The sequence below is a fragment of the Ictalurus furcatus genome, chromosome 20 (genome assembly GCF_023375685.1).
Source record: "Ictalurus furcatus strain D&B chromosome 20, Billie_1.0, whole genome shotgun sequence".
NCBI lineage: Eukaryota > Metazoa > Chordata > Actinopteri > Siluriformes > Ictaluridae > Ictalurus > Ictalurus furcatus.
In genome coordinates this window covers 22,379,870-22,397,212 of record NC_071274.1, presented here as the reverse complement: position 1 = coordinate 22,397,212, position 17,343 = coordinate 22,379,870, and the positions used below count along the sequence as shown (strand labels likewise).

General features: G+C 38.9%; 1 protein-coding gene across 3 annotated transcripts in view; it reads left to right on the top strand.

Moving 5' to 3' along the window:
• Window positions 1–6,681: 6,681 nt before the first annotated feature.
• st3gal3b (ST3 beta-galactoside alpha-2,3-sialyltransferase 3b) overlaps window positions 6,682–17,343 on the top strand; it is a 57,081-nt gene continuing 46,419 nt past the window's right edge. The window contains exon 1 of one of the 3 annotated variants that reach the window (XM_053651003.1): window positions 6,682–8,367. The gene's annotated coding sequence lies outside the window, so the exon portion shown is untranslated. The remainder of the gene's footprint in view (window positions 8,368–17,343) is intronic. The other 2 variants (XM_053651000.1, XM_053651001.1) reach the window with 2 other exon arrangements.

The following is a 17,343-nucleotide window of genomic DNA, read 5'->3' as shown; positions in this document are numbered from 1 at the left end:
TCCACAAACGCTGCTTAAAGCGCTATCATGCAGAGAAGAAAGCCGTATGTGAACATGATCCAGAAACGCCGCCGTCTTCTCTGGGACAAAGCTCATTTAAAATGGACCGAGGCGAAGTGGAAAACTGTTCTGTGGTCAGACGAATAAAAATGTTAAATTCTTTTTGGAAACCATGGACACCGCGTCCTCTAAATGAAAAAGGACTAAAGAGGAGAGGGACCATCCGTTCAAAAGCCTGCAGCTCTGATGGTACGGGGGTGCATTAGTGCCTATAGAATGGACCGCTTGCACATCTGGAAAAGTACCATCAATGCTGAAAGGTATATACAGGTTTTAGAGCAACATCTGCTTCCATCCAGATTCCATCCCATCTTTAATTCTGAAAGACTCCGCCTCTCTGATTCTCTTTTTATACCCAATCATGATACTGACCTGTTCCCAATTAACCTAATTAGTTGCGAAATGTTCCTCCAGATGTTTCTTTTTACTAACACTTAATTTTTCAGCCTTTTGTTGCCCCGACCCAACTTTTTTGAGACGTGTTGCGGCCATCGATTTCAAAATGACCTTAATTTTTTCCTTAAAACGTTACATTTCCTCAGTTTAAACATTTGATGTGTTTTCTATCTTCTATTGTGAATAACAGCTGGGTTTATGAGATTTGCAAATCATTGCGTTCTGTTTTTATTTACCAACTTTTTCGGAACTGGGGTTGCATCTAAGGGATACGAATTCGCTCTTTTCCTGACTCGGCACGTACAGGACTACTCTTTGCTGCTCCGTGGAGCGCTGTGTTAATTAATCCATCACTCCCAGCCTTGCAGGTTTTTACAGGGCTTTTGGGAATTCACTCATCTGAAGCGTATGACTCTCTGACGTCAGCGCTCTAGCAGACTCGCTGCCACAGATGTGGCTGTTAGAAGCTGGATGTAAAACCAGACGGCTCTCTCTGGGCATAAACGACGGCCGTTTGTGTGGCACAAAGTTTTCCATTGTGCTCTTGTGGAACTAATAGCCGTCTCGGAGCTGAAAAAAAAAAAACCCATCGGATTAAACCATTAGAGACTGCGAGACTCTGTATTCGCTTTTGTGTCCAAACTCTGCTTATGCGTTTATTAACCCTAAAGCGCACTCCAAGCTGCTGGGTAATAGCTTTCCATGCCATCCCCCCCTCCCCCCTCCCCCGGTTCACTATCTATCAGTAAGGCCTCTGGTTCGCCATTCTCTTTTCACTCCTTTACCCCTTTTTATTAAAAGGTTCCAAAACACATTATAGAAACTATACCTCTGATTTCTGAAACCCCAAACGTCCCTGTTTGCTCAGCTTCAGGAACGCGAAACGAGTCTATGACGTGAGTTCGAGAGCTATGTGCCGTCTCGCTGGCAAGCTCACGTCTGCAGAATGCTCTCTTATAATCTGCCCAGGAGTTGAAGGAGCTATTTCCTGGCACGGTGGAAAAACAGCAACTTTCTCCACCATTCTTCAGCCACAGCTCTCTCTCGCTCTCTCTCTCTCTCTCTCTCTCACACACACACACACACACTCCCACCACAACCCTGTTGAACCAAGAGAGCCAACTCGTTCCATGTCTGAGTCTGCAAAAATCAGTTGAAGAGCTCAAAAACCGAGTTAAGATGGCTGGATAGAACAGGAAAGACTTCTGCTATTAAAGAAACGTAAAGTACACAGCGTTCCACTTCAGCCTGAGTATTATATCTGATCGGACGTGATCTGCTGTGAGCGCGTGATGATTTAGACGTGTGCGATTGAGACCTGTAAGCTTCTTTCAGTTATTACAGAGAACTTTAAACACCAAAACCGAACCAATTTTTTTGCACAAACTGGAATGTAGAACGGGACAGCAGACGGGACAGGAGACGGGACAGGAGACGGGACAGGAGACGGGACAGGAGACGGGACTGGAATATAGAACAGTACAGCAGACAGGACAGGAGACGGGACTGGAATATAGAACAGCATAGCAGACGGGACAGCAGACAGGACAGGAGACGAGTCAGGAATATAGAACAGTATAGCAGACGGGACAGCAGACAGGACAGGAGACAGGACACAGAACGTCCTTTTGGTTATTTTAAAGCCTGTGAGATGCAAGTTCTGCTTTCTACTCGTGCCAAAATCCCCTAAATTGTACTTTTTTTCAAAACGTTTTTCACCTTCACTTAGGCATACGATGCTAATAGTAGGTATAGTAATTCCAAATAAAACCAAGAAGAAAGTACAGCGTCCGATGGGTTTTCCAGACCCGCATGTAAGCTCAGGAATAACCCTATTTCCAGGTAAAATGAGAAAAATTTGAGTTTTTTTAAAAAAAAAAAAAGCAACTCTGATAAAGCACTCAAAGCTAAGAGCGATCCTCTGAACAGTTCTGCGTAATTAAATATTAGTTTAGCCATCAAGTGTCAATCATTGACGTGACCGAGGTGTCGCTTCTGTATAGTACGGCTGTGGAGGTCATTACAGTGCCCAATGGAGCGTGACACCAGCACAGAGTGTTAGATAATTATTAGACAACCTATTAAAAAAAAAAAAGAGGAAGAGAAGAGAAGGATCTCGGAAGAGAAAGTAGCTTGGGGGGGGGGGGTGTCAATTCAACTAGCTCTCATTTTTGAAAAATGTCTTGATATCGTTGAAAAAGTTGGGACAGTATGGAAAATGCAAAAAGAATACAAACAAACAAAAAGACTCGTTTGAAAATTCAGTTCGCCTGGAGGTGGTTTTCAGAGATTTGACCGAATTCCTTCCACTTTATTACACATAACTTTTATTTTTGGACTTTAACGTTGTGAATTCTTTATTTTTCCAGATTTCTTGAGTTAACACTGATGTCTGGTGAGAATTTCATGTGAACAGCCTCATTAGAAATATATATATATTTACTGAAACAAACGTTGACGCGTCCGACGCGTATTTCCCCCGCTGTACGGGATTATGAGATTTGCAGATCATTGCGTGCCGTTTTTATTGACATTTTACACAGCGTCCCAACTCTTTTGGAATTGGGGACGTATATGTTAACCAGTTTAGACTTTTAACGTCCGGCATATACAGTAGAAAAATCGATATTTCTTTTAGAACAGTGGAAAAAAACCCAACAACTGATAATATGTCGATCTCTGAGCAGTTTAGGATGAGCTGCGCCCAACCCTCGGCGGTATAAACTGAAACTCATTACAACATTACCTTTAATGGCGACATACTGTTAGTTTGGATTTATTTCATCACTGCTTGATGCCTAGAAATGCGTTTTAAAGTCATATAAAAATACATTTTAAAAAAATGTACAGTACCAGAATTCTATATAGTGGAAATATTCGAAGTCGGTGCTATAACGGTGAATCATTGTCTTTATTATTTTTTTCTTACTTTTTACATTACAATGCATGTATTACTACAAATATATAAATCACTGATTTTTTAAATTTATTAATGGCCCCATTTATAAACGTAAATACAACCTTATTTGATCACCGGCACTTAAATATTTCATAATTCATGACCAGGTCGCTGTTTTTGTCCTGTGGAGATATGAGAATTTAAAAATATATATATATATATATCTAGTTCAAGAGTTTTATGACTTGCTGCCATTGAAATTTGAATTGTGTGTGCATTTATAAAATCTATGCCACGTGTCTGACTTCACGTGTCGAACCGCAGCGTGTACTATACTGCTCAGCATTTTCACACCATCATGAAATCACACTAGATTTTTTGTAGCGTGCGTTTCACGCCTCACAGAGCCGAAAACTGGCTCAGAAGAGCGACGACTAGCTAGCTATTCTTCTGAGAAGATGGTAGACAGTATTTTTGTTAGGATTGATTTTTATTATATCTGAAATGTTCTGCGCTAGGATAAGGGTGCTATAAGTAGCTTAGCGGTTAGCACGTTTGCCTCGCACCTCCAGGGTTGGGGGGTTTGATTCCTGCCTCTGCCCTGTGTGTAGTAATAATAATAATAATAATAATGATGTATTAATACATATCCACTGAGAAGCCATTATACAGGACTGGACAATCATCTACTAGCCTTTTTCTTTTCATGAGTGAGCAAACAGTGTCCAAGTAGAAACATAAAATACAACAATAAAGCTTAAATACGTATTCACTTTTCAGCTGGAAACGTTTTTTTTCTCCACAGTGGAAACTGAGGTTGAAAGTTTTAAGCTTTATCAACGTCCCACTAACGGCTCTGCTGTGATGCTGGGGTTTAAACCCACAAATCTTTGCCACTAGCCTTGAGCCGTAAAATCAGTAACTGTGTTCTGACTTAAAATGACCTCTAAAAGTGCACTAAAATAGAAGTGTATATTGCTGCATTTTTGGCCAGTTACAACCCCAATCCCCAAAAAAAGTTGGGACGCTGTGTAAAATGTAAACGAAAACGGAATGCGACGATTTGCGAAATCTCATAAACGTAGATGTTATTCGGAATAGAACGTAGAAAACATATCAAATGTTTAAACTGAGGGAATGAACCGTTTTAAGGAGAAAAAAATAAGGTAATTTTGAATTCGACGGCAGCAACACGTCTGAAAAAAGTAGGGACGGGGGGAAACAAACGGCTGGAAAAGTAAGTGTTAGTAAAAAGAAACAGCTGGAGGGTAATTGTGAACAGGTCAGTGAGATGATCAGGTATAAAAAGAGGATCATGGAGAGTTTATTTCCTCAGTTTAAACATTTGATGTGTTTTCTGTGTTCTATCGTGAAAATCATTGAGTTTTTTTTTTTTTTTTTTTTTTTTTTTACATCTTACACAGTGTCCCAACTGTTTTGGAATTGGGGTTGTTTATGTTAACACCAGTTTTGACTTTAACTTCTGGTATAAATGACTTGCTGACGTTGAAATTTGAACTGTGTGTACATTTTTATCACGTACTCCACGTGTCAGACCACGTGTCGAACCGCTGCATCGACACTATACTGCTCAGCATTTTCAAACTAGCATGAAATCACACTTTTCCTGCGTTTCACACCTCACAGAGCTGAAAACTGGTTTGAAAGTTGAACTCAAAGTTCATAGATCATATGAGCAGGACGGATGAATCATCTCATCCTGTTGCGAGTTTAAACAGAATCCATGCCTTTATCCTTCCTCATGTTATTATTCAGTACGTCTCTCTGTGTGTTGAAGCACTGCTCTACGAGTTGCACTTGTGTAGTTGTATGGGAACCTGCTTCACATTTAGACACACTTCCTTTTAGACTCTTGTAGATCATGGCCCCGACTCAGGGGCGCCTCGAAGTGACACACGGCCACCGTGGCCGTTTGTGGGGTCTTTCCGAACTGACGTGATGAGAAGCTTTTCCTTTAACAGCTTTGTTGCCGCTCACTACAGCAATCCTTTGCGGTAGAAACAGTGTACACTTCCTGGCACAGGCAACAAGTGCAACCTGCAAATGCTAATGCCTCCGAGTGCCTCAGTCTGAATGCACGTGTGTTCAATTTAATAAGAATAAAGATTGAATGCTTTTATCCAAAGCAACGTAGAACTGAGCAGTTGAGGGTGAAGAGCCTTGCTCAAGGGCCCAACAGTGGCAGCTTGGTGAACTCACAACCTTAGGTCCTGTTAATGGTCGTCATGGTAGACTGATTTTTATTATATCTGAAATGTTCTGTACTAGAATAAGGGCGGATCGTAGCTTAGCGCTTAGTACGTTCACCTCGCACCTCCGGAGTTGGGGGTTTGAGTCGCACCTCCGCTCTGTGTGCGTGCAGTTTGCATGTTCTCCTCGTGATTCGGGGAGTTCTGCAGTCCAAAGACATGAGCTGTAGGCTGATCGGCATGTCTAAATTGTCCATAGTGTGTGAATGAGTGTGTGTGTGCGATCGGACCCCGTAATGGGTTGGCACCCCGTTCAGGATGTCCCCCGCCTTGTGCCCCGAGTCCCCTGGGATAGGCTCCAGGTTCCCTGTTTTCACATACATGCACTGTTAGGTCTTTTTTAATATATATATATATATATATATATATATATATATATATATATTACTTTATCAGGATAGCTTTTTCCTTCAAATCATTTCTCTAATTTCTCATTTGGGCTCACCAAAACAGGCCGCGTTGTTATACAAAAGCATGAGTCTCATGATCAGAGCCTGTACTTTTTCTAAATTGGGATCACAGAGGAGAACCTTCCAGACAGAGCTTGCTATTTGTCAATGTACCTTAATATAGAAGCGTACATTGCTGCGACGACCTTCATTTTGGCCAGTTATAAGTTAACCATTAGTTAGACTTTAACTTCTGTCGTAAAGAGTAGAAGAGTCGATATTTCTTTTAGAACAGGGAACTGTTTTAGGAGGGGGGAACCCCCCCCCCAAACCCAAACTGATATGTCAATCTCTGAGCAGGTTAGGATTCATTGTTCCTAACTCTAGGCTGTATAAACTCATTTCTCTAATTTCTCATTTGGGCTCACCAAAATAAATAAATAAATAAATAGAAATGTGGTGATGAAGATCAAATCCATTTACTTGTTTATAGAAGTTGGTGAGATCCACACAATTGTTATTTAGGCCCTGATAAACAAAAACATAGCACTGAAGGAGGGTGTACTTTCTTTATATATATATATATACGTTCTCAAACAAGTGGCTCCAAGCGTAGTCCCAAGGGACCACACTATTGTGGATGGGTTTATTCAGTTTATTCACACAGGACGTGCAAACACAGCTCTTCCCCTGATCTCCTGGCTCGGATGTAGGACGGAGGTTCAGGGTTCGGGTTACTTCTCTGATTTAATATTTGTCGATCGGTCTCTACAGATACAGGCACATACGGACTGGAGCCTTCTGAGCAAACGATTTCATCACAGGGAAAGGGGGTGTTGATCAATATTCTGCTAGTTGACCCTCGCTATCGCTTAGTGGCTGAGTGAAAAGTCAACACACTATTTCTCAAATAAAAAATAAAGAAGTAAAACCAGCTGCGTTATTTTGTACGTCATCAGTAGGCTTGATATACAGTAAATATCTCTTGATGTCACGTTTATATTATAACGTAATTATCGTACGGGGTGTCCGAGACGTCAGGAAGCAACGAGAGTAAGACTGCTTATGCCTAATTTTGGATTTATTATTTACAACAGAGGTGACCAACCCTGTTCCTGGAGATCTAGCTTCCTGAAGGTAGCGAAAGCTGAAAGCCTCTCTGAGATACTCATTAAAAAAAATGCACTAGCTGTGCATTATAATACTATTAGCTAGTGAAACTGGCGGGTGGGGAAAAAAAAATGCAAAAGTAGTCATGTGAATGAAAAGGAACCTTGATTTCACTGAAGTCTGGCTGAAGTCTGTGTTATTTAAAGGGACCATGTGAGAGAAACACTGAATGACTGTGTCAAAAAAGGAGGCAAGGGTTCCAGATTGAGCGTTTTACCTCCGCTGACTATTACCCTGTAGTAACACAGATAACTTTAGCTGCTTGTAGGAAAGTCCAGACACGCATACTTAGCAATAAATAAATAAGATAGACTCATAAAAGACTTTCCATTTCACTCAGACCTTCAGGTTGGGAATACGCTCTCTGCCAGCGCGAACAAGGCTGCAGTACGATTTGATAAGGTTCGTCACGTCGCCTCGTTGATTTTTAAAATTTTTTGGCGAATTTTTCCACAAGGAGACGTTTATTTTAACGTGTACGGAAGGAGTCTCCGCTGTCGTCGCTTACCGTTACAGGTAAAACTGTAACTTTTCCCACACATAACAAGCTGTGTTTTAGAGAGAGAGAGAGAACATCACACAACATCACCACGACATGACAGCGTAAGTATAAACGGATAAAAAGTAAGCGGTCTTGTTCTGGAGGCGGTGTAACGTCGTAACCACGTATAGAAACGCCGTCAGAAACACCCGGGTGTTGATCGTTTTCCTGTACAATCATGTGATTGTGTATAAATGAAAGTTGGAAATGGTTTGAATGAACGGAGGAAGGTTGTAAAGTCTCAAAAGGTGTGTGTGTGTCTGTGTGTGTGTGTGTGTGTGTAAAAACTACAGTCTCTGGTAGGGTTACATGGTTTTGAGAAAGATCTGGCAACCCTACTCCATCTCCATTAGTGCGTTTTAGAAAAATGGGAGGGGGTTTTCTGAAACACACACACACAGACACACACACACACACACACATCCCTAGACTGAGCTGTAGCTGCAGCGTTTGGAGAAAAACATGGAGGTTGTAGGAGGAGGGATAAACATGCCATCGGTCAGGCTATTTTTCTGAGCTTTCCGAGGACTGAGGAAGTAGAAAGCAGGTAAACAACACCGCAGCAACAACAACAACAACAACAAAAAAGGGAAAAGAAAAGAAAAAAATCTCTTAAACCTTAAAGCAGATCTGTGTGTCGAGGTATGTTCACTCTCTGCCATAGGCATGCTAATTTAGTTAGCTTATCGTGTCATTACCTCAAGAATGTCAGTGTGAACCGAACACATTTACACTTTCTAGTTTCCTCATGTCTATCTTTATCTAGTTTTAAAGGCTGAAATGTTCAATATTGTTCTTTCTTCCTGTCCTCCATCTCTCTCTATCCGACCTGTTGTTGGTTGTGAACTAACGGCACTTTTCCGCCGCACACAACTCGGTTCTGCTCCCTTTTGGAGGTTTTCCACTGTGGATAAGTACCTGGTACCTGGTACCTCGGTACTGAAAAGGTTCCCAGAGCCGAGCCGGATTCTCCTTAACGAGTGGTTCTGTATTGTGCCCAAATAAATAAATAAACAAACAATCAAACGTCTGTCATTTCGTTAAATACGTACTTAATGTTCTATTCGTTGATAATGACGTATCGTTTTTCATCGAAGTTCGATCCAGCGCTACTGCTTAGGTTCTAGAATAGTTTAAAAAAAAAAAAATTCTATCAAGATTCATCCGTCACTTTTCACGACAATTTCACAATAACGATCAGACTGTATACACCGAACGGCTGAAAGTATGCGGACACCTGATCGTCACACCTGTACGTGGTTCTTCTCCACGCAGAAGGTCTTTTCACGCTTGTAGTCATTTCTACCGTTTCCCTTCACTGGAACTACGAAGCCGGGACATGTTTCAGCATGGCACGAAAAGTGCGAGCTCCGTGAAGACCGTGAAGTCTTCGTGTGAAGGTTGGAAGAAGGTAGAAGGTCTCGAGTGTCCTGCACAGAGCCCTGACCTCAACCCCACCGAACGAGCCGGAACTGGAGCATCCTCGACATCCGGACATCAGCGCCTGACCTCCCGGAACATCCAAATCCCCCGAAACCACGCTCCGAAATCTATTGGAAAGCCTTCCCAGACGAGTGGACTTTATTATGACGGCAACGACGGGCTACGTCTGGAACGGGCTGTTCGAAAAGGACATACGGGTGTGACGGTCAGGTGTCCACAAATTTTTGGCTATACAGTGTATAATGAACTAACATTATAACAGTAAGCTAACGTTAGTGTTTGCCAATCGCACCACTTATTTACGGATATCGTAACTAGTGAATATACGTTTTAACGTAAAACTACGACAGAAATATAAGTATCTGTTTTAAAAAGTCTCTGCTTAGTCGCAAATATAAAGATTATTTTGCTATAAATTGGTCTGGTTATTGTAATTGCTCACTTTTTGGTTGAATTCATGATTATTTACGTTTTACGAAGTGGATTAATCTTATTCACCTGGAATATAAATTAGGGTTGTTAAGAAATCCTCAATTTAACTTCAGTAGCATTGATATGATTCCTTATGCCCTTGACCTTCACTGTGTTTGTGGAAAACTTAGCAGTTTATATATATATATATGTATATATAGTAAATATTTTAAAAAAGTAAAAAATTAAAAAAATAAATATATATTACTTATATAATAGATAATAATATATCGCCAAATACCAAGGTTACAGAAAATACTTTCTCATGCTTGCACATGAAATTAGTTCTCGTAGCACCGGATATGTATTAAGTATAAATATTTTCACAGCCTGTTCCTAATATTTTATCTAGTCTCATGGTAAAGTTTTTTAGGATCTACTGTATGACACAAATTAACAATCAACCGCTAATTTAAAAAAAAAAAAAAAGTTATATTATATAGACACAAAATTCCTCTTAGCCGGTCGTAGTTTGAACCGTTTTGCTAGCGTTTGAGTCTGTTTCTGTCTGGGGATGTGATCTGGTTGTCCTGTGCGCTATTAGCTAGTTACCGGTCCACTCCCAGTGATAATGACATGCTTTTTAAAAAGTACAGCAGGGTGTGGTTTGAGATGCAGCCCATATATTTACTCAAAACTCAGATGTCGTCATTATCCTGTGCGGTAATTGTAGCGTTTGAAGACAGGGTTTTGAGAGGTGAGTGGAAAACTTTATTCACGTCGATCTCATTTAAAGTTAGCTCGGTAGCGTTGACCGTCGGCCGTGAGACGGCGTCTTTGTATCATCTGAATGTTTTGTTATCTGGTCCGTGTGCCTCGTAATCCTGTTTGATTTGTATACTCCAGCCTGATTTTAATTAACGAGCTAGCGTTAGCCGGCTCTGTGTGAAGCTGGGTTTATTTATTTCTTTTTTTTCCTGAGGTAGGGCACGATGACATGTCTAGAACTGCGTCTGTTCAGACAGGTAAGAACATCCTTGCCAGAACGAACCTGTTTGCTCCGATGGCTCAGGAATGTGGTGTTTTAGAGCAAATGGCAAAAAAAATAAAAAATCCCACACACCGCAGCTTTAAATCTGTTTCGCAAGACGCTAATCATCTTCTACACCCCTTGAAAGGGATGTTTATAATAGAAGACTCATGATGATAAACTGATTTTAAAAATGTTAGACGTATTTAGGGCTGCAGGATTACGGCCAAAATGATAATCCCGATTATTTTTGATCGATATTGATTATTTATCACGATTATTCATTGATATTCGTGACAACATATTTTTATTTAAATAAACAGACCGCTGCTTTCGCCTCCACGTTGTGCTACATTCCTGATAATGTACAAATCTTTGCATCAGATTAGACTGATCCTTAAAGTGCATCATCTCGTAGAAGCAAAATATAAATCAAATTGTACACAAATTATAGGATAAGTAAAAATGCCATCAACCAAATGAAAATCTGCATCAAACATAACAGTATGCAAGCAAATGAAAACCATTCAGGTGAAGTTTGAAGTTTGAAATCACAGTTGAAGTTGTTTTTTTATTTTATTTATTATTATTATTATTTTTTTTAGAGATGGTAACATTAATGTGCCAAAATATAACACAAGTAGGCATGAGAAAACTTGAGCTGGTCAATTATGACAGAATTTAGGAACATCGTGTGAGCCATGACACATTAATTTACCTTCTGATAAACTAAATCTAATATTTTCAGTCCATTTTACAGACTGTATACAAAAAAAACCAACCGTTAACCTGTTCCACCTTGTAAACAAATACAATAAACATCAACGTTCAGTGTCTGAAGTCTGCTCCTCTTAAATATATTTAAAGCTGCACTATTAGACATTTCCACTGTCATGGTTCTGGGCTGGAGTCAGTTCTCGAACCGCTCTGTGTATATGGTGTAGATATCTGAATAATCTCATATAGGATGTGATTGGGGGAGTTCATTTACCCGTCAGACGCAAAGCACTTTAGTTTAATGGTGTTCGTTACTGATGCGCCGATCAGGATATTTACAGCCGATACCGATCCAGTTACCAATCTTTTTTTTGTTTAAACTTTAATCAGGAGGTCATAAACAGTTAAATGTAAGCTCTCTGCTCATGGTCACTGTTAATTGAGTTAAAATAATAGCAATGAGAAATACTGTTGGTTAATTGATAAATAAACAAGCATAAGATGTTTATTTTTAAATATCTTAAACAATAAAGAGTCCTAATTAAAACGTAGATTAACACAAAAATGATCCATATTAGGAAAAAGGCTAATAGCTTTCTAAGGGGCTAGCGAACTAAGCTTAATGTCAGATTGATATTAAACGCAACCCATAGTAAATTTAACATTATTTCATTTCTCATTTCATTTATATTTTATGAAGTTATTATAATATCTATTTTTATATTAAACGATTTATTTATAACTAAGCACATTTTCTGTCTTTACATTTTAGTAGTTTTCTGTTTGTTTGTTTATCAGTTGTTCCTTTTAGATCAGTTCCCCAGTACAGTGTTGCCATGCCTGCTGATAATGTCGTGTGGTTTGCAGGATTAAATAAAAAAAAAATGGAAACTGGAGTTGACTTTTCTGGTGATATCTGGCAACCTTAAGTTTAAATGAAGTGAATACGCTGTGTATTTGAGTTAGTGAAGAGCGTGAAGGAGAGCAGCGGCGTACTCCTTCTGAACAGTTGCTAATCTTGATTATTAAATAATTCCTCACCAATCATAAAGAAGTCTGAATCAATCCCACCTTGTAGCGTTAGCATTATTATTAATTTACTCCGCCCGACGCCGCTGTGTCTACACGAGCAGGTGAAAGTTCAGGTCATTTTGCGGGATCAATAAAAGATGGCGGTTTTGAGATCGGGAAGTTGAAGCAGATGATGTACAGAGTTACTCGTCATCATTATGGCTTCTCTGCGGTATTTCCACACTTGTTCGGTTGACTGAGGAGCTGAAAAGCAGTGCGAAAGTAACTGTTGCTCGGTGTAGATGTATTTTGGACTTCCTGTAGTTTTTATTCCGATTGTATTATACAACTCCAAACAGGTCGCTCGCATCGGTGCGAATAAATATTTATTCACAGTCGCACAAAATACTTTTCAGTCACAAACGCGAGTGAAATGGTCGCACTGTAGAGCCCTGAGTTTATCTACAAGTTTTTCAGCCTTTTCAAAGAGACGTTGTTGAGGGAACGGCTGTTTAGAGCCGGTATAAAGCAAGTGAGGACTTGTTTGGTGGACCTTTCTTAATGTTACACGTAACTATAAAGGGATAAAAATGAGTTTAATGAATAGAAAGCTTTAATGATTGGTGAATTGCTGTGGTATTAGAGGAGTACGGTACTTTGAGGGTACTTCTATGGACAAATTTCGACAAGTTTTGGAAGCTGTCGGTTCTCTAAACTATCGGTTTGGTAAATAATTGTCACTGCTGTTTTTCCTTTGAATTTGTCTGGGATTATCTGCAGATTAACATGTAACATTATATAAAAAAAGGAATGACCTCTGTTTATTTTCACGATGCGGATCTGGTCGAATATGTTCTGCTGCTTTCTGCGATTTGTTCCAGACGAGTTGTTCTCCTCAGAGGAGCGCCATTTTACAAGAGACGACGGAAATCTTTCGCTCATAAAGGTCCTTTCGCACCGATCGCGCCCGGTGTGAACGTCTCCACACGGGATCTGTCGTTTCCATTCAAGAGCGTCAAACGTTGTGAAAGGACCTGATGTAGCGGAGACACTATGTTGTCTGTCGGGTTGTCGTCCGTCCGTCTGTCTGTCCGTCCGTCCGTCTGTCTGTTCTTCACGGTTGAAGTAAATTTGAAGTGTATTTCTGGCACGCTAATTTCTGACGAGAAGGACTAGATTCGTTGTTTGGGGAAGACGTCGCTGTTTGACCTTTTCTTCTTCTTCTTCTTTTATCCTATTTTTCCGTTATTATTATTATTTCAACTGTATGAAGCTAATTCTCGATCTCTAAACGTTTTTTTTTTCCTCGCACAATGCAATTATAAATAAAATCGCCTGATTTTAAAAAATGTATTAATATTGGTAAATATGAGTCAAGAAGGCTGTGAAAAAAATGTCTTTATTGTTTTAAACTTTTTTAACAGGTTTATCCAAAAAAAAAAAAAAAAGAAGCTTTGTTAAAGATAGGTGTGCAACAATTATTGGCACCCCTATGAATTCATATGAGGAAAAATATATAATTGTATATATAAGTATATTTCCCATTGATGTTTTACTTTAAAAAAATAAAAAAATAAAAAATTTAGTACACCTGAGTGACTAGGAACAGGACATATTCAGCTATTTAGGACTCTTTGTCGGACACGTGCTAATAATTATGTTCAATGTGTATGTAATTAAACCCGAAGATAAACTGGTAGCTGTAAGCTTCCTGCAACGTCTAAGCCTCACCCTTTAGGCAGAGGATTTCCGCAGCATGCGGCTCGGAAATGCTGTTGAGAAATCGTACATGTGTAGCCGATTAGAGCGACTGCACTTACTCTACTGTATAGGTCACGCTTTTTAAAAAAAGAATTTTAAAACACCCCTCAATACAAAGTGTACTAACACAAGGGTGCATATATAGCCGCTCCGAGACATGTGCTACATGTCTAAAACAAGATCAGAAATAAGGAAGTACATGTGGTTTTTTCAGCTTGTGGTAAAGCATGTTCTTAAACGTCTACACTAAGCCTGACGGCGTGAGAAGCGTGTGGCAAGAACAGCACAGAACGTTATTCTCTTCAGCCCGGAGAGTCCGTTATGTGTTCACGCTGCTTTAATACGTCTACAACCAAAAAGATATGACCAAAAAGCCAAGGTTTTTAGCATTAAAGGCTATGAGCTGCACATTTAAAGACCAGTTCCACGGCTTTCGGCTCCGCAGACGACACGAACGCCGCCACTCGCTGGCCCTCGGACATCACAAAGCGGAAACGTGCGGTTCTGCTAACCTCAACAACCCCTGTTGAAATTGTGTCAGGGAAGTCTTTGCAAAAGATGAAAGAACAAAACGTCCTACTTTTTATCCGTTTATAGTTGCGTTTAATGTTCCATGAAACAAGTTAGTTCCTGAAAGGCACTGGAGACTCCTTCCATACACGTTACATGAACGTCTCCGTCGCCGTATCAACAGTTTGTTTGTTTGTTTGTTTATTTATTTTAACCCGTTCATCGTCCGCCGTACGAGTCACTGTGAACGAGCTGTTACCATGGAAACTAGGGACGCACCGAAATTTCAGACGGGGAGAAAAAAAGGAGTTTCTGATAATTAGATCAAAATAGCAATTTGCAGTCTTTGCTCAGCTGAAGTTTCAAGAGGTGTGTACATCGCCCAGGCACTTGCCTATGACAGGTCTGATACACCACCTGAACGCAAGACATCCAATCTAATCCAATCCAATCCACTACAATACAACACGCAGAGAAGCACAAAGATGAAAGTATTGATACTGTTGTGATGCAAAACGGTCTTCTAGAGCTATACTGTACTAATACTATACTATACGGCTGCACAATTAATCGAACATCGATCTCGATTACGATTTTGACGGCCCACGATTAAATGAACATGATCGACTGCGATATTGACGTTTAAAGTTCATCCTCCGCTCATAGAAAACTCCGCTGTGGATCAAATCAAGCGCTTCCTACACTTACAGCCAATCACCATAGAGTGGCGCAGGGATGACGTCATTTTGTAATGTCAAAACCCGGAAACGGTGTTAGCATTTTAGGCCTCGAGCTGTCAGCTTCGCTTCGGGCTCCAGCACTTTGCGCGAGGAGAAATCATGACATTAACATGTTGCTAAATGGCACTACAGAGGTTGTCGGGGACATTAAACGTCATCACGCCGAACGGGAAAAAACTTCGCAGATAAACTCAGGGCTCTACAGTGCGACCATTTCACTCGTGTTTGCGACTGAAAAGTATTTTGTGCGACTGTGAATAAATATTTATTCGCACCGGTGCGAGTGACCTGTTCGGAGTTGTATAATACAATCTGGATAAAAACTACAGGGAATCCAAAATGTGTCTACACAGCGCAACAGTTGCTTTCACACTGCTTTTCATCACCTCAGTCAACAGAACAAGTGTGGAAATACCGCAGAGAAGCCATAATGACAAGTAACTCTGTACATCATCTGCTTCAACGTCCTAATTCACTTCATTTAAACTCACGGTTGCCAGATACCACTAGCAAAGTCGACTCCAGTTTCCATGTTTTTGATTTAATCCTCCCCAAACAGAATATAATCAGCAGGCATGGACACTGTCCTGGGGAACCGATCTAAAAGGAACAACTGATAAACAAACAAAAATAAAACTACTAAAATGTAAAGACAGAAAATGTGCTTAGTTATAAATAAATCATTTAATATTTATAAAAAAAATTGATATTATAATAACTTCATAAAATATAAATAAAATAAATAATATGAAAGTGCAATAAAAATATGTTGTCACCATAATTGTGCAGCCCTACTATACTACTACTATACTACTACTATACTAATACTATACTACTACTATACTGTATTACTATACTAATACTATACTACTACTATACTAATACTATACTACTACTATACTGTACTACTATACTAATACTATACTACTACTATACTGTACTACTATACTAATACTATACTACTACTATACTAATACTATACTACTACTATACTGTACTACTATACTAATACTATACTGTACTACTATACTAATACTATACTACTACTATACTGTACTACTATACTACTACTATACTGTACTACTATACTAATACTATACTACTACTATACTGTACTACTATACTAATACTATACTACTACTATACTGTACTACTATACTGTACTACTATACTAATACTATACTACTACTATACTACTACTATACTGTACTACTATACTAATACTATACTACTACTATACTGTACTACTATACTAATACTATACTGTACTACTATACTAATACTATACTACTATACTGTACTACTATACTACTACTATACTGTACTACTATACTAATACTATACTACTACTATACTGTACTACTATACTAATACTATACTACTACTATACTGTACTACTATACTAATACTATACTACTACTATACTGTACTACTATACTAATACTATACTACTACTATACTGTACTACTACTATACTGTACTACTATACTAATACTATACTACTACTATACTGTACTACTATACTAATACTATACTACTACTATACTGTACTACTATACTAATACTATACTGTATTACTATACTAATACTATACTACTACTATACTGTACTACTATACTAATACTATACTGTATTACTATACTAATACTATACTACTACTATACTGTACTACTATACTAATACTATACTACTACTATACTGTACTACTATACTAATACTATACTACTACTATACTGTACTACTATACTAATACTATACTGTATTACTATACTAATACTATACTACTATACTGTACTACTATACTAATACTATACTACTACTATACTGTACTACTATACTAATACTATACTAATACTATACTACTACTATACTGTACTACTATACTAATACTATACTACTACTATACTGTATTACTATACTAATACTATACTATTACTATACTGTACTACTATACTAATACTATACTGTATTACTATACTAATACTATACTACTAC